A 15,259-nucleotide genomic window follows, 5' to 3' on the forward strand; every position below is an offset into this window, starting at 1 on the left:
GCTTGCCATATTAGGTTTTTTTTTTTTTTTTTTTTGTGGAACCATTACTTGAAATGATTCTGTGTTTATGGGAAATAAATATTGCCTCCGTTTCCATGTCAGCATGGACTAAAAGTAAGCATTACTTGACAAATTTGGACTTATAATTCAATTCCTACCACTAATAGAAATCACCTCAAATGCTAATTATTACTGCTGCCGTACCTTAAAACAAGGACAAATGAGTAAAAACACATTTCCGCTTAATAATAAATGCAGTTACATAGCTTGGCATCTTCTTTCTGGCAGTGAACATGTAAACAAGCCGGTACTCGCGGCAGAAAGAAAAATGCTTTGAGCATTTTTTTTTTTTAACTGGGGTACCCAAATTACTCGAGGACTTGTTTCAGCCCTAATTTAGACCCAGAGGCGTTATCAGAGGGGGAAAAATTAGACTTTAGGCCCTTCCACGTCATTGTCGCACATTGAAAATACTATTGTGCCAATCAGTCGTCAACCCCCCTCCACCTTGCACAGCGCCGTGTGGAGCACACCCTTCGAGAGTGACACCCGGATGTTTTTCACATGCGTTGGAATGTTTAGTTGCCTAATGAGCATTAAATTAAACTGCTAAGCAATCAGTCAACTGGGCAGTGCATCAACACCTTTGTCGTTACTTTGCTGTTGGCCGTCCTAGCAACAAATCAGTTGCATGTCGGACCTCAGATACAAACGCCCCATGTTAACATAAGCTAACTGGTATGCTACTACGTGGATGGTTTTAAAATTGGACCAAATGCAAAACAGCCCTGGTTCTCCCATTGGCCAGGATTGGTCAAGGTACCCTGGTGGTTTATGTATGTTTCAACTAAAAAATCGGTTATACCACCTGCGTCAACACGCTGCTGTATTCTTGATGAGAGATACATTTTGAAAATAAAATACTTTGGACGAAGTATGATGCAGCTGAAGTGCCGTATAAGCGGACTCAATTTACCATTTTGATCAAGTAGATTTTTCACGTTGGACTATGACATGTTTTTCAGCAAATATGCAATGAGTAACCCATTCAAGTGGATTCAGAACTTATTTTTTAGTGGTGATACTAATAGCGAATGGGGATTTTGGGTGTGTTTCCTAGATCTCGTCCGTAGGTGTATATTTTGGTCCATTCACTGTGAGCAACGAGATCTTGAATTTTCCCAAAGTGAGTGCTAATGTATCTAACTATGCATCTATTGGATATTGTCGCCTTTTCAGTAATGTCATGAGCAGCAAGGACGTCTCGCTGTGCTCTTCTCCCGTTGGCCAGGATATGTCAAGGTACCCTGGTGGTTTAAGTATTTTTCAACTAAAAAGGGAAAGTTTTCCATCGGTTATACCACCTGCATCAACACGCTGCTGTATGCTTGACGAGAGATACATTTTGAAAATAAAACACTTTGGTATGATGCAGCTGAAGTGCCGTATAAGCGCACTCAATTTACCATTTTGATCAAGTAGATTCTTCACGTTGGACTATGACATGTTTTTAAGCAAATATGCAATGAGTAACCCATTCGAGTGGATTCAGAACTTATTTTTTAGTGGTGATACGAATAGCGAATGGGGATTTTGGACGTGTTTCCTAGATCTCGTCCGTAGGTGTATATTTTGGTCCATTCACTGTGAGCAACGAGATCTTGAATTTTCCCAAAGTGAGTGCTAATGTATCTAACTATGCATCTATTGGATATTGTCGCCTTTTCAGTAATGTCATGAGCAGCAAGGACGTCTCGCTGTGCTACCATTACATTGCAATGAAGGTCTTCTGTCACGTATTTGCTTTCACATGTACTGTACCCTTAGTAAATGGGGTCTGGTGACAACACAGAAGTACAAAAAGCTATAGAGAAAAAGTAAAAACACTTTTGAGGTTTCAAGTTTTCGTGGTGGTTTTGATGTAGGTTTTTTGACTTCAGGTTTCCTTTTAGTTTTTGAAAAAGAAGCGACCCTCCTCAACACAGCTTTGAGCCTGAATGTGAGTGCACAAAAGGCCTGCGTGTCCTTTGTGAGATTTTTGTTTCTGATATTTAACCTGCTTTAGGTTAGGCGCGCAGCATGCGCACGCACACGCAGACACACACAAAAATGCTTCCTTTGAAAGTCCTGATTTATAAAACAGACACCACATAAGGCATACATTGTTTAACACAGGGTTCAAGGACAAACTGACACATATTTTGCCACCAGCAGGTCACCCCACAAAAAGCAGTTTGGTGTTAACTTAAGTGGGACGGGTGGAGATGAGAGCAGGCTAAAGAAAAATAGAATGAAAAATACATAATTGAACAGGGAAAAAAAAAAGGAACAGAATGTAAAATCTCAAGTAGAAAACAGGCCAGGCAGGGCAATTTGATCTTAATTAGCTGCTGTACACGCTACTTCTTTTCAATTGTTCATTACTGGCTCCTTTATGACTTCCTTACTTAGGAGATTCTTTACCACAACAATTCTCTGCTGACTCTAATTAAAAACATTACATCGACTCAGAAAGTCTGTTTGTGCATGATCAAGTCTCACAGAAGCTGTAACGTACACACTTTTACTTTGAGACCTCAGATCTAAGTTAAAAAGGTAATCGTAATAATGATAAATATAAATGCATGAACATTTTAAAATCTAAAATGAAATGGTAGCGAGAAATTATCGAAACATGACAGAAAAGTATTGAATCGAATCATAACCACTATTGACGAGTTTATGACTTTTTTGAAGTGGAAAAATGAAATATTACACAGCGACGCAGAGTTGTCATATTTCATGAGCCAACAATGATGGCATCACTCACAAACTCCTTGGGTTTCTCTTCTACACATGGGGTCAAATTGTTTTTGCTCTTCTTCACATGTGAGGTCTACTGTGTTGAAATCCAACACCCACCTGAGTCAATTCTTCCACGACGTACACATGCGTTTGATTTAACCCTACATTCCACATGCATAATACAAGAATGGAATCATATCCACTATTGACGAGTTCATGGCTTTTTTGAAGTGGAAAAATGAAATATTACACAGCGACGCAGAGTTGTCATATTTCATGAGCCAACAATGATGGCATCACTCACAAACTCCTTGGGTTTCTCTTCTACACATGGGGTCAAATTGTTTTTGCTCTTCTTCACATGTGAGGTCTACTGTGTTGAAATCCAACACCCACCTGAGTCTATTCTTCCACAATGTACACATGTGTTTGATTTAACCCTACATTCCACATGCATAATACATTCAATGTCAGAAAACCAGTATGCCCCTTCCCCAAAATTCCACTTCTCACAACATACTTCCACCAAGGAAATGAGGAGCAGTCAAAGGTCAAGTCAGTGAAAGAGTCTGAGGGAGGGGTCGGGGGGGTGGGGGGAGACCATAGCTCTTTCTTAATTTTCCTTCACAGTTAGAGCTCGATTTGTACCAATTTTAGCCAAATGCCACCTTGAAGCTAAGGTAAAATATAAAAGTACTTTGAGAAATTGACAACACAAAATTAGAAGACTGAACAGCATCATACTGTGCACTGTAAGATAATACAATATGCGGTATTCTGTGAATATTGGCATTGATTTAAAACATATGCCATGTTTTGCAGGACTGCGAGACTATCTTGCAAATCAGAGCCTTTTGCTCAGCCTTTTGGGGAGCTTTTTATGAAATATACAGTGTCTTAAATGCAGCCTCTGATTTGTTAGACTAGAATATTATCAATTTTTTCGGTTCGTAATACAGGCAGACCAGCCGTAAAATGGTGTGCAAGAATTAGCCTTGAACTGTGTGCAGTCTCCACAAAGTTTGTCCGCACATTGTAAGGATCCAGTTCATTTTGAGATGAATGACATTTTAGCATCATGTACAGTATATACAGTAGCGTGCACTAGCTTTGATTTTGAAAAGGAACTTATTGGGCATGTTCATTTTACCAGTGCAAATCAGTAAATGGTTGGATAGACCAAAAAAAATCCACAAAAGGTCGCGGCTCACACAAGTTAAATAAATGAATAAATAAATAAATTAAATTAAATAAACCATTTTATTACGACTTCAATGGAATCTGCCCACTCACCACCATAACGACACACCCATCCCGTTCATTGTCAGACGTAAAACATGAAGTAGCCAGAAAACCAACAAAGAGATGGACAAAAGCACAACTTCAGCCCAGTACTATACATTTATTGCATTGTCTTCTGCCACAGGTGCCAAACGCAAGGCCAGGGGGCCCAATCTGGATCGCCACATCATTTTATGCAGCCCGCGAAAGCAAATCATTTGTGTAAACTTGCATGAACCTTGCTACAGTCTGTACCGAAATGTCAAATTGTCATGTGCAATAAATAACGTTGAGATTTTGCAATAATTTAGCTACCTTGTTTACGCTCGCTTGAACAAACAAATAGTTGACACATTTCAAAAGTAGTTTTCCATCAATTTGTTGTGTACAAGTAATAATACGATGTGATGACTAAAAATGTCTTCGGTAACGACCCTACGTGGGAAGGCGTAACTCCAAAGAGGCCCGTGGCAAAAATGAATATGACACTCTTGAGGTACTTGTCAGTTAACAAATGTGTACCACTGTATTTATCAAAGAATAACAAAAGTTCAACTTCTGAAGTACACATGGTGACTGTGAGATTAAAAAAAAGGGGGGTGGGGGGGGGATTGAACAACGAATCAGTGGGACCAGGTTGTGTTTTTTTCCCCCAGACAGGAGCAAATGGACAAAATGACTCAATAATGGTATGCATTAAAGCAGTAATATTTCAATAACAATAATAATAAAAATAATAATAATAAATAACTTGGCATGACAAAACGGCTTCACAAACCAAGCTCCTTACTTGAAAGACTAAAAGCTATTCCAAGGCATTTTGAACGGCGCATCAAAAAGGTTCTGGGCGGCCCACCTTTGTTCAATGCCGACAAAAATATATTGACTCCCCGCCCTGTTCGGCAGACAGCCACACAGGAATAGGCAACACCATCATATCTAATTACAACACTTCAGATTTTGATGATACACTTGGCTTGAAAAAGCACAACACTGTAAAAGAACAATTGCTCAGAGAGCCCCAAGCAGCAGGTGGTGCAATTTCAGTCCTTCCTGTCTTAATGAGAGAACACATCCAAAGGTAAAAGGGAGGAATTTATACTTTAATTCCATTCCCAAAGTCATAAAACGAGGTGCCCTTAATTTATTAGTTTATTAGAGGCGAAACTTAAGCCAGAAGCATCTTTGTCCTCTCGATGTCCTTTCTTCCATCCTTGTCGGGTTTAGCCATATTTCTAAAATTATTAAGCTCAACGCAGACTTCCCACAGGGGCTGAATGATGTAATGGATGAATAAAAGTAAAATAAACCGGTTATTCTTGGTCTCAGGGACCATCAAATTAGCCGGGGCTTTCAATGACCTCCGAAGACCACGCCATCACAGTATCTCACACAAATGTGTAAAAAGAAAAAAAGAAAATAAAAAACATACTGGCGTTTAGTGACCAAAATGTAATGCAAAGAAACAGTAGATCAGGTCTGCCATTGGTTCTATTTTTATCACATCTAAATTGGGAGAGAGGTGTTGAATTAATGAAAAGCATCCATTTTTATACACTGTGCAGTTGGGGGGCTGAAAAACAAAATCATCAGTGACCTTTCCTGATTTTGGTGTTGCCATGTCACTTTTGGGGCTCGGGTGCCATGTTGCCTGGTGTTAAAAAAATAATTTAATATAAGAATAAGAAAACCTTTATTCATCTCACAATGGAGAAATTCCCAATTTCTCCCCCCCCCCCCAAAAAAAAGAACAAAAAGTATAGAACCATGCATATTAGTAGTATCATTCTTTCAATGACCGATCTGCTGTACGAGCGATTGATTTGTCTTTGAGGAAAGTGTTCCACTTTCATATGAGGGTGAGCCATGTTTAAGTTCTTATTTGTATTTTTTTCATATTTTTACTTTTCCATATATTGGGGGAAAACAGGACAAAATACGTTTTACACGAAGGAAGATCCAGCACTTCCTCATTCCACAGTTGGGCCTAAGATGACAACATCCACAATATTTCAATATATATTTTATAAAAAGCCAAGACATAACTAGTCAACTTTATCATTTTGAAATGTGCATTCAATGCTTTTACAGAACGTGTTTGTGTGTCTTAAAGGTTAATCCAATGATATTTCACAGGATCAAAACTCCTCACAATCATTTCTTTCATTTAAAGTGGACTGCGTGATTACAGAAAATATCCACTAGAACTACTTTTAAGAGAAAACCTTGAATTGAGTCTGATAGTATAGACGGAACACTTAACGCTCACTAAGAGCTTTTTTTTTCCCTCTATTTTATGTTGATCTCACTTTTACCTTGTGGAGGTTTAAGTATTTCTCCACTAAGATGCTCTTCACACTTACATCTTTGAGTCTACCATCTCAATGCACCAATTTATGACAGCTGGCCTTGGACTTTACAATAGGAAGTAAAGTGCAAACATTTTATACATCAGACAAAAGGCATATGCAAGAAAGAGAGAGACAGAGAGAGAGAGATTTTAGAGTGCCAGTTTGCGGGGCATGGTATTCGACTGGTTAGCACGTCCGCTACACAGCGCAGAGGTGCAGGGTTCAATTTCAGCTCCGACCTTTGTGTGTGGAGTTTGCATGTGCTGCCCGTGCCTGCGTGGGTTTTCTCCAGGTACTCCGGTTTCCTCCCACATTCCAAAAACATGCATGGCAGGTTAATAGACCACTCCAAATTATCCTTAGGTGTTATTGTGTGTGTGAACGGTTATTTGTCTATGTGTGCCCTGCAATTGGCTGGCAACCAGTTCCGCAAACCATGTATTTTCTGCCCGAATTGAGTTTATAAACACTTTGGGCCCTATTTTCATGCCCAGTTCAAGTCTAGCGCAAAGACCAGTCAACTATGTGTATGGTTGGAATTTTCTTTCTTTTTTGGTATTATTTTCAGAGACGGGCACAGTCTGTGTGCACAGTGCGTGAGTGAACAGAGGTGACTTGATTCCCAGCCAATCGAAGCGGCTCCTCTCATTCACTTTAGACTCTGCGCTGGTGAGGCGCGCAGTCAACATGGCGGAGGAAAAACAGACTGGAGTCCGTGCGGGGACAAAAGAACGTTTATAAAGAATTGCCAGAAGCTCTCCACTTGTGTATGACAAAGTTGGCCAGTGTCAAGTGTTAACGTGGACATTCGACCCCGATCGTGCATCTGTGTGTGACAATGCCCCCATCCCCACCCACACAGTGGCACTCTTAATGACATTATTGATAGATCACTCAGCACAAAAAGTAGACATACTGGATGTTAATCGGTTGATTTGATTCTGATGAACAGCAATTTGTTATTTAGCAAAAATAAAATAAACACATTGCGGTGATTCACAAGCTGCATTGAGTGACGCAGAAGTGCATGGCTGTGTGCCAACTGTGCTACAAAGACATTATCACCAAAACGTTCAAGCCCGTCACATTAGTATTCACAGTTTTAGTATGAACAAGTCTAATTTAGTGGCTGGAAGATGACTTGTTGCCATTTTTTTTATACATGTAATTGTGCTTGCTACTTAACTCGTCACCAAAAATTAAGGCTCCTATCCTTGGGACTCCCGTGCTATTTAAATTACTGTTATTATGACAGTTGTTCCATCACGCGGTCATATTAAAAAGAAATATATGCACCAAATACAAATATGTGCTAAATCTCTGTGAAACCACTGCACCGTGAAGTCATGTGTTACACGATTTAGGTTGTCTGCCTCAAGTCAACAGGCTGTAAAAACAACAAACTGAAGGTAAACAACTGTGATACCAGGACATACTCGTCTTGATTAATGAAAGGAAGTGAGATCCCATTCTGATTAGGGCTGCTGAGGACGGCATCCTCTGTGAATATTAATTTCCCTTGAAGAGGCGTTCTCACTCTCTCTCCTCAAAAGGCTGCTCAATATATCGACGGAGGTCACTAGTGAAGGTGACGCACAAAGTTGTCTAGCAGCAAAACTGAAGTATTTCACTAATGACCTGAAACATTTTGCGACTCCACTCTATTAAGCTCTTATTTGGTTGCCATCATCATCAGAATGTCTTAATTGGCGTCATAGAAATGTTACATTTGGAGTACATTTGTCAATTTGATATGAGACCACACACATGCAGCGACGCAACAACAGACGACAGAATGATTGGGTGCCGGTGACCCTGCCCCTGAGTTGAATTTCACTCGCTCACTCGAAGCAGTCAGGATATAAACGACAGAATCTCGACAACAAATATTTACAGGGGAACACAAACAGCTACCCTTACAAATGAGCGACGTAAATCATCATCGTGAAGGAGATTAAACACATCTTGCCTGTCTCTCTACAAGCAAATGCCAAAAAGTGAGATTTGCTAATAATTAGGGATTATCTAAAAAGCACTTTGTGTATGAAAGCTAAATTAGCTTTCTTTTTTTCAAATTACAGGGTTTCTTTTCTCCATTAGCATCACTTTCTCTATACTATCAAGACAGAGGAATTGATGGATTACTTGATTCGGTTCGTAGAATTTACGGTTAGCTTTAGTGCTGTTTGAAAAGCTTTTCTCACTTAAAGTCGCAGACATGCCTCGCTGTGGCACAGCAAGAGCACAGTGCCAAAATAAAACATTTGAAAACTAAAGGGAATGAATGCATCATCCATCAGAAAAAAAAAGAAGACATTTTTTGTCTGTGTGAAGCAAGCAGCTTTATAAAATTGAGAACATGTTTTCTACAGATGTTACAGGACGGGAAATGTTTTGCAAACTGGACAAACCCAGAAGTGAAACATTGTGTTATGGCAATTAGCCAGCTACAGAGGTAGTAACAGATGTGTATCAATATCTGTGAAAGTGAAAAAAAAAAAAAAATTCACTAAAAATACAGGTAAGTGCTGACACAATTAATCGTGGGCGTTGCATGTGCTGCCCGTGCCTGCGTGGGTTTTCTCCAGGTACTCCGGTTTCCTCCCACATTCCAAAAACATGCATGGCAGGTTAATAGACCACTCCAAATTATCCTTAGGTGTTATTGTGTGTGTGAACGGTTATTTGTCTATGTGTGCCCTGCAATTGGCTGGCAACCAGTTCCGCAAACCATGTATTTTCTGCCCGAATTGAGTTTATAAACACTTTGGGCCCTATTTTCATGCCCAGTTCAAGTCTAGCGCAAAGACCAGTCAACTATGTGTATGGTTGGAATTTTCTTTCTTTTTTGGTATTATTTTCAGAGACGGGCACAGTCTGTGTGCACAGTGCGTGAGTGAACAGAGGTGACTTGATTCCCAGCCAATCGAAGCGGCTCCTCTCATTCACTTTAGACTCTGCGCTGGTGAGGCGCGCAGTCAACATGGCGGAGGAAAAACAGACTGGAGTCCGTGCGGGGACAAAAGAACGTTTATAAAGAATTGCCAGAAGCTCTCCACTTGTGTATGACAAAGTTGGCCAGTGTCAAGTGTTAACGTGGACATTCGACCCCGATCGTGCATCTGTGTGTGACAATGCCCCCATCCCCACCCACACAGTGGCACTCTTAATGACATTATTGATAGATCACTCAGCACAAAAAGTAGACATACTGGATGTTAATCGGTTGATTTGATTCTGATGAACAGCAATTTGTTATTTAGCAAAAATAAAATAAACACATTGCGGTGATTCACAAGCTGCATTGAGTGACGCAGAAGTGCATGGCTGTGTGCCAACTGTGCTACAAAGACATTATCACCAAAACGTTCAAGCCCGTCACATTAGTATTCACAGTTTTAGTATGAACAAGTCTAATTTAGTGGCTGGAAGATGACTTGTTGCCATTTTTTTTATACATGTAATTGTGCTTGCTACTTAACTCGTCACCAAAAATTAAGGCTCCTATCCTTGGGACTGCCGTGCTATTTAAATTACTGTTATTATGACAGTTGTTCCATCACGCGGTCATATTAAAAAGAAATATATGCACCAAATACAAATATGTGCTAAATCTCTGTGAAACCACTGCACCGTGAAGTCATGTGTTACACGATTTAGGTTGTCTGCCTCAAGTCAACAGGCTGTAAAAACAACAAACTGAAGGTAAACAACTGTGATACCAGGACATACTCGTCTTGATTAATGAAAGGAAGTGAGATCCCATTCTGATTAGGGCTGCTGAGGACGGCATCCTCTGTGAATATTAATTTCCCTTGAAGAGGCGTTCTCACTCTCTCTCCTCAAAAGGCTGCTCAATATATCGACGGAGGTCACTAGTGAAGGTGACGCACAAAGTTGTCTAGCAGCAAAACTGAAGTATTTCACTAATGACCTGAAACATTTTGCGACTCCACTCTATTAAGCTCTTATTTGGTTGCCATCATCATCAGAATGTCTTAATTGGCGTCATAGAAATGTTACATTTGGAGTACATTTGTCAATTTGATATGAGACCACACACATGCAGCGACGCAACAACAGACGACAGAATGATTGGGTGCCGGTGACCCTGCCCCTGAGTTGAATTTCACTCGCTCACTCGAAGCAGTCAGGATATAAACGACAGAATCTCGACAACAAATATTTACAGGGGAACACAAACAGCTACCCTTACAAATGAGCGACGTAAATCATCATCGTGAAGGAGATTAAACACATCTTGCCTGTCTCTCTACAAGCAAATGCCAAAAAGTGAGATTTGCTAATAATTAGGGATTATCTAAAAAGCACTTTGTGTATGAAAGCTAAATTAGCTTTCTTTTTTTCAAATTACAGGGTTTCTTTTCTCCATTAGCATCACTTTCTCTATACTATCAAGACAGAGGAATTGATGGATTACTTGATTCGGTTCGTAGAATTTACGGTTAGCTTTAGTGCTGTTTGAAAAGCTTTTCTCACTTAAAGTCGCAGACATGCCTCGCTGTGGCACAGCAAGAGCACAGTGCCAAAATAAAACATTTGAAAACTAAAGGGAATGAATGCATCATCCATCAGAAAAAAAAAGAAGACATTTTTTGTCTGTGTGAAGCAAGCAGCTTTATAAAATTGAGAACATGTTTTCTACAGATGTTACAGGACGGGAAATGTTTTGCAAACTGGACAAACCCAGAAGTGAAACATTGTGTTATGGCAATTAGCCAGCTACAGAGGTAGTAACAGATGTGTATCAATATCTGTGAAAGTGAAAAAAAAAAAAGTTCACTAAAAATACAGGTAAGTGCTGACACAATTAATCGTGGGCGAAAAGTTGTCTGCGCAGCAGCATAATGGAAGGCTGTTTTGTAGATGTTGTTGTTGTGGCTGCTGAAGCTATCTAAAACTTGAATGGCACTTAGTTGTGAGCAGACTTACAAGACCTCAGATTTCTTGTTGGTTATTTCTTGTCATATGTGCCACCATCCCACTGGAAGGACAAGACATATCTGACACTAATGCCGGCGGGTACACATACAAAAACATGGGCTGTTTTTGTCCCAATTTTGCACCTTCCTTGCCAAGGAAGTTAAGCACCTGACAATCCTATGTCTTATAAGATTGCCCTGTAAGACAGTGCTTGTATCTGAATTGCGTTAAGAGTGGAAAAGGGTAAAAAAAAAAAAAAAAAAAAAAGTCAAGGTCGAAAAACTAACTCAAACTCCACATGTCCTAAGGCTTTTGTTTTGTTTTGTTTTTAAAAGGGGTTCCCCAGACCCCAAAGGGTATTTTCCAAAGCAAGTCTTTTCATGCTGACATTACAATTTTACAATGCGCCGCCTCTGGTCCATTTCAGAAACACTCGAGTAACTCGGCCGTTCATCCTGGAGCTTCTCTCTGTTTTTGAGTGCTCATGTGTGATCACGTGATATATTTCTGCGTCTGAGAACATTCGGGGGTGGAAAAGAATCTGTGTGTGGTGTTCTGTTTTGAGATTATCTGAGGAAACCACACACACACACACACACACACACACACACACACACACACACACACACACACACACACACACACACAAAATGACTGCCACTGTTAAACACCTTTATGTGAGGGGTCCATCACAGGTGAAAACTATTTTTTTTTAAGAAATCCTTGTGTGTGTACCTGTCCAAAGATGAACAGTAAAATGCACAGCTCCAACACATTAAGACAGACATGCCTTAACACTGAAGTCAAAAGAGGGAATAATCTTAATTAGATCAGCACCAAATTATCAAACCATTGCAGATTCCAACAAAAGAAAGCATGCATGTTAAAGTGAGTCAACATTTCCTATAACCTCCAGCAATTCCTCAACACTCAATGCCTGTTGATGAAGCCTGACTTTTTGTTCCAGAACAATGATGACAGTGTTCATTGTGAGCAATTGTAAAAGTGACCTTGACAGAACTCAGTTGCAGTCACCCATCCTCGTGCCGACTGATCTGGGGCGATGCCAAGATATAAGACCTATCCAGTTCTTTCACCTGTCACTGCTCTCGAGGGAAAGAGATGGCTGCTGCTTCGGGGTATCGGTGACAGAGTGAGTGTGTCTGAGGAGATCAGTTTAGGGAGATTAACAGCTCAGTCCATCGCTGTCACCAAGTACTGCTGAACCTTGACACAGCTTAGTGGTATTATGAGGTCAGGTGAGTAAATGACATCTCTGCACAGCGGCAGGTGGAGAATACGTGCAACCGGCTGCATTGGTTACTGGGGCAAATTATGCAATAATGCATCAAGCGGTCCAATGTTACGTCCCATTCACTCCACACAAGGTGAGAAATTCACTGACGCGCAAGTGGTGATAGCATTCATCAGTCAAAAAAAAAAAAGTATGTTCTTTTTATGATTTGAAAAACAGTTTCTTCTTCACTTGATGTTGCTGGCGTGGTGTAGGAGACCATCTTAAAAATCAATACCTCTTCCAGGGGTAGCAGAAAAACAACAAAACATGATTTAAGACTCGTCAGCTTTGCACTGAAATGGAAGAGAATGAGTGCAAACTTTTTTTTTCTGCCTTCGGTAATAGCATTTTATCACTTAGGCTCGGTGTATATGTTGGGAAAAACTAGTCAAGTCGTTTGTGGGTATTGCAGTGCACAGCTTGCTCAGCTGTTGGGGTAATACTTTCATCAAACACATTTTCTTCCAAAGATGGGGAAAAAAAACACACCATGTCTGGTGCAAATCTCTTTGTCTGCTCTGACAGAATGTTGGAGAAGTCAAAGGCAGCAGAACCAACAAGCAGGTTTCTCAACAAACAGTTCCGTATGTGTGTGCCAGTTCAGGCCTGCTTGCTCTTAAAGCACACATATTGGATACCTGTGTTTGTGAACCCGTGTTGTTGCTTCCCCACAACACGTGCCCCCATGCTGTATCGGAGCTTCCGATTCTCAAAAGCAGCTTGAATATTTTTTTTTAAGAAGGGAGATATTTCAAGTGTAGGTATAATGTACACGAACATAACTCAAAAGGTATTGGACTCCAACAGACTTCCAATAAAAGCAGTACCTTGGAGGGGATTGGTGTTAAGCTTACCTTAAGACAAGCACAGGACCTGCAGGCAGACACAGTGAACTCAGTACTGGTTTGTTGTCAGGGCAGAGGGCCAGGTCAAGGAGGCAGGAACCAAAGGCAGTCAGAAAAACCAAACTGAGGTGCACTGGAGAGTTGGGCAGGAGAGGGGATGGCAGTGAAAGTAGCTGACAAACTGGCAACAGTTTGTCAGATCTTCAGACTGGCCTGTATGTTGCAGAGGAGAGTGTGGCTGACAAGGTGAACATTGGCAGGTGCAATGATTGGGGAGACGCCCCGCCCACACTGCATTCAAGGAAAACAGAACAGTGGGAGGGGCCACACAGTGGAAAAGACATAATGGATTCCAACAATCACTTTGTTGATCAGTGCCCCAAAAGGACATACTGCAGTATAGCCACCAATATTTTCCCCATATTTAAACAATGACATGCTTCATTTACAAATTTTCCCATTCCCAGGAATTTTCTTTCATTTTCATGAATGTTATTTTTGATTAACTAAACTCAACTAAAATCCACACACATTGAACACACGTTGAAGCAGTATTCAGATCTGGTCAGCTCAAGCGCACATCCTTATGTTGAAAATGCTTCAAGTCGAAGGCCGAGCATAACCAGAAATTTTTCAATGGGGAGGCCAGCGTGGCAACAGCTCAGTGGACGTACAAATTCTTGTAAACGCCATTGTAACCGAGAAGTCATTGTTTGTCATACCACCACAGGCAGATGTGTAAAAATAAAATGTACACATATACAGAACCTTACCCAACACACTCATAAATCAGCAGTAACAAGTTGAAGTAAAAGGAAAAAAAAATGTTGAGCTTACTTTACTTGATCATTTTCTGCCATTGCTTTGCTTTTGCATTCTATCTCATAGTCTACCTCTATCTCATGCACAAAATCGCTAGTTAACAGTGAATCATTGAAGGCTGGCCATGATGCCCAGGACCAGCCCAGAATTACACCGGCCGTTCAGGAAAATTAACATATTTTCCTGTGGGTGGTATGATAATGACTTCTTGGCCACTCAGTTTGCTTGCTATGGTGTGAAAGTAATGACTTTGATAGATTTTGAAAGAATCCAGTATTCTTTATTGAAGACAGCTTCTTTTGCAATTTGCATATAGATCAATTGTAAACATATTCTGTAATTATTCTGTTGCAATAAATTGTGGCAGATTAGCAAGGGGTCTAAGAACACTGCATCCATGTGAAAATAGGAGAAAAAATACAGTTGGCAGAATTATAGCTTTGGAGTAGCTTTTGTGCTTTTAATACTCACCGATTTACTGACATTTTCCACTTGCCTGTCAAAAGTTAGACGCGGTCTGAGGAGCCATAAATTTAAACTGACTTTCAACCACCAATTTGTCCCATGCGCCAGGCAGATGTCAAAGGACACACCCATGATATACCTTGCCGGGAAAAATGAAAAGCAGTCTGACAAATTTCCAAACAGGCGCAGTGAGGTTTGCGCCTGCATAAAAATTAGGATCAGCCAACATTTCCACGTCTGCAAAAATAAAGTAGAGCCCTGTATCGTTCCTGGTTTTCAATGTACAGTAAAACATTTCAGGTATTTGTCAATCCAAGCAATCTATGATTCAGAAAGAATATCAAATGTGAGATAGCTAAAGGTGGTTTAAGTAGTTGATAGGTTGCTCAGAACTCTGCAGCTGGCGCTCGGGGGAATATTTCTTTTTTCCCCTTTGTCAGAAACAAACACCTTCCGTTTTTGAAACAAAT

The 15,259-nt window shown here is 40.4% G+C and overlaps 1 long non-coding RNA gene across 2 annotated transcripts in view; it reads right to left on the reverse strand.

Moving 5' to 3' along the window:
* The window catches only part of LOC109522040 (uncharacterized), a 104,551-nt gene extending 90,754 nt beyond the window's left edge, over window positions 1-13,797 (reverse strand). Inside the window, exon 1 of one of the 2 annotated variants that reach the window (XR_002169489.1) lies at window positions 13,512-13,797. This is a non-coding gene — a long non-coding RNA (uncharacterized LOC109522040). The remainder of the gene's footprint in view (window positions 1-13,511) is intronic. The other variant, XR_002169490.1, reaches the window with a different exon arrangement.
* Window positions 13,798-15,259: the final 1,462 nt, after the last annotated feature.

This window comes from Hippocampus comes, unplaced genomic scaffold (assembly GCF_001891065.2).
Source record: "Hippocampus comes isolate QL1 unplaced genomic scaffold, H_comes_QL1_v1.1 scaffold151, whole genome shotgun sequence".
NCBI lineage: Eukaryota > Metazoa > Chordata > Actinopteri > Syngnathiformes > Syngnathidae > Hippocampus > Hippocampus comes.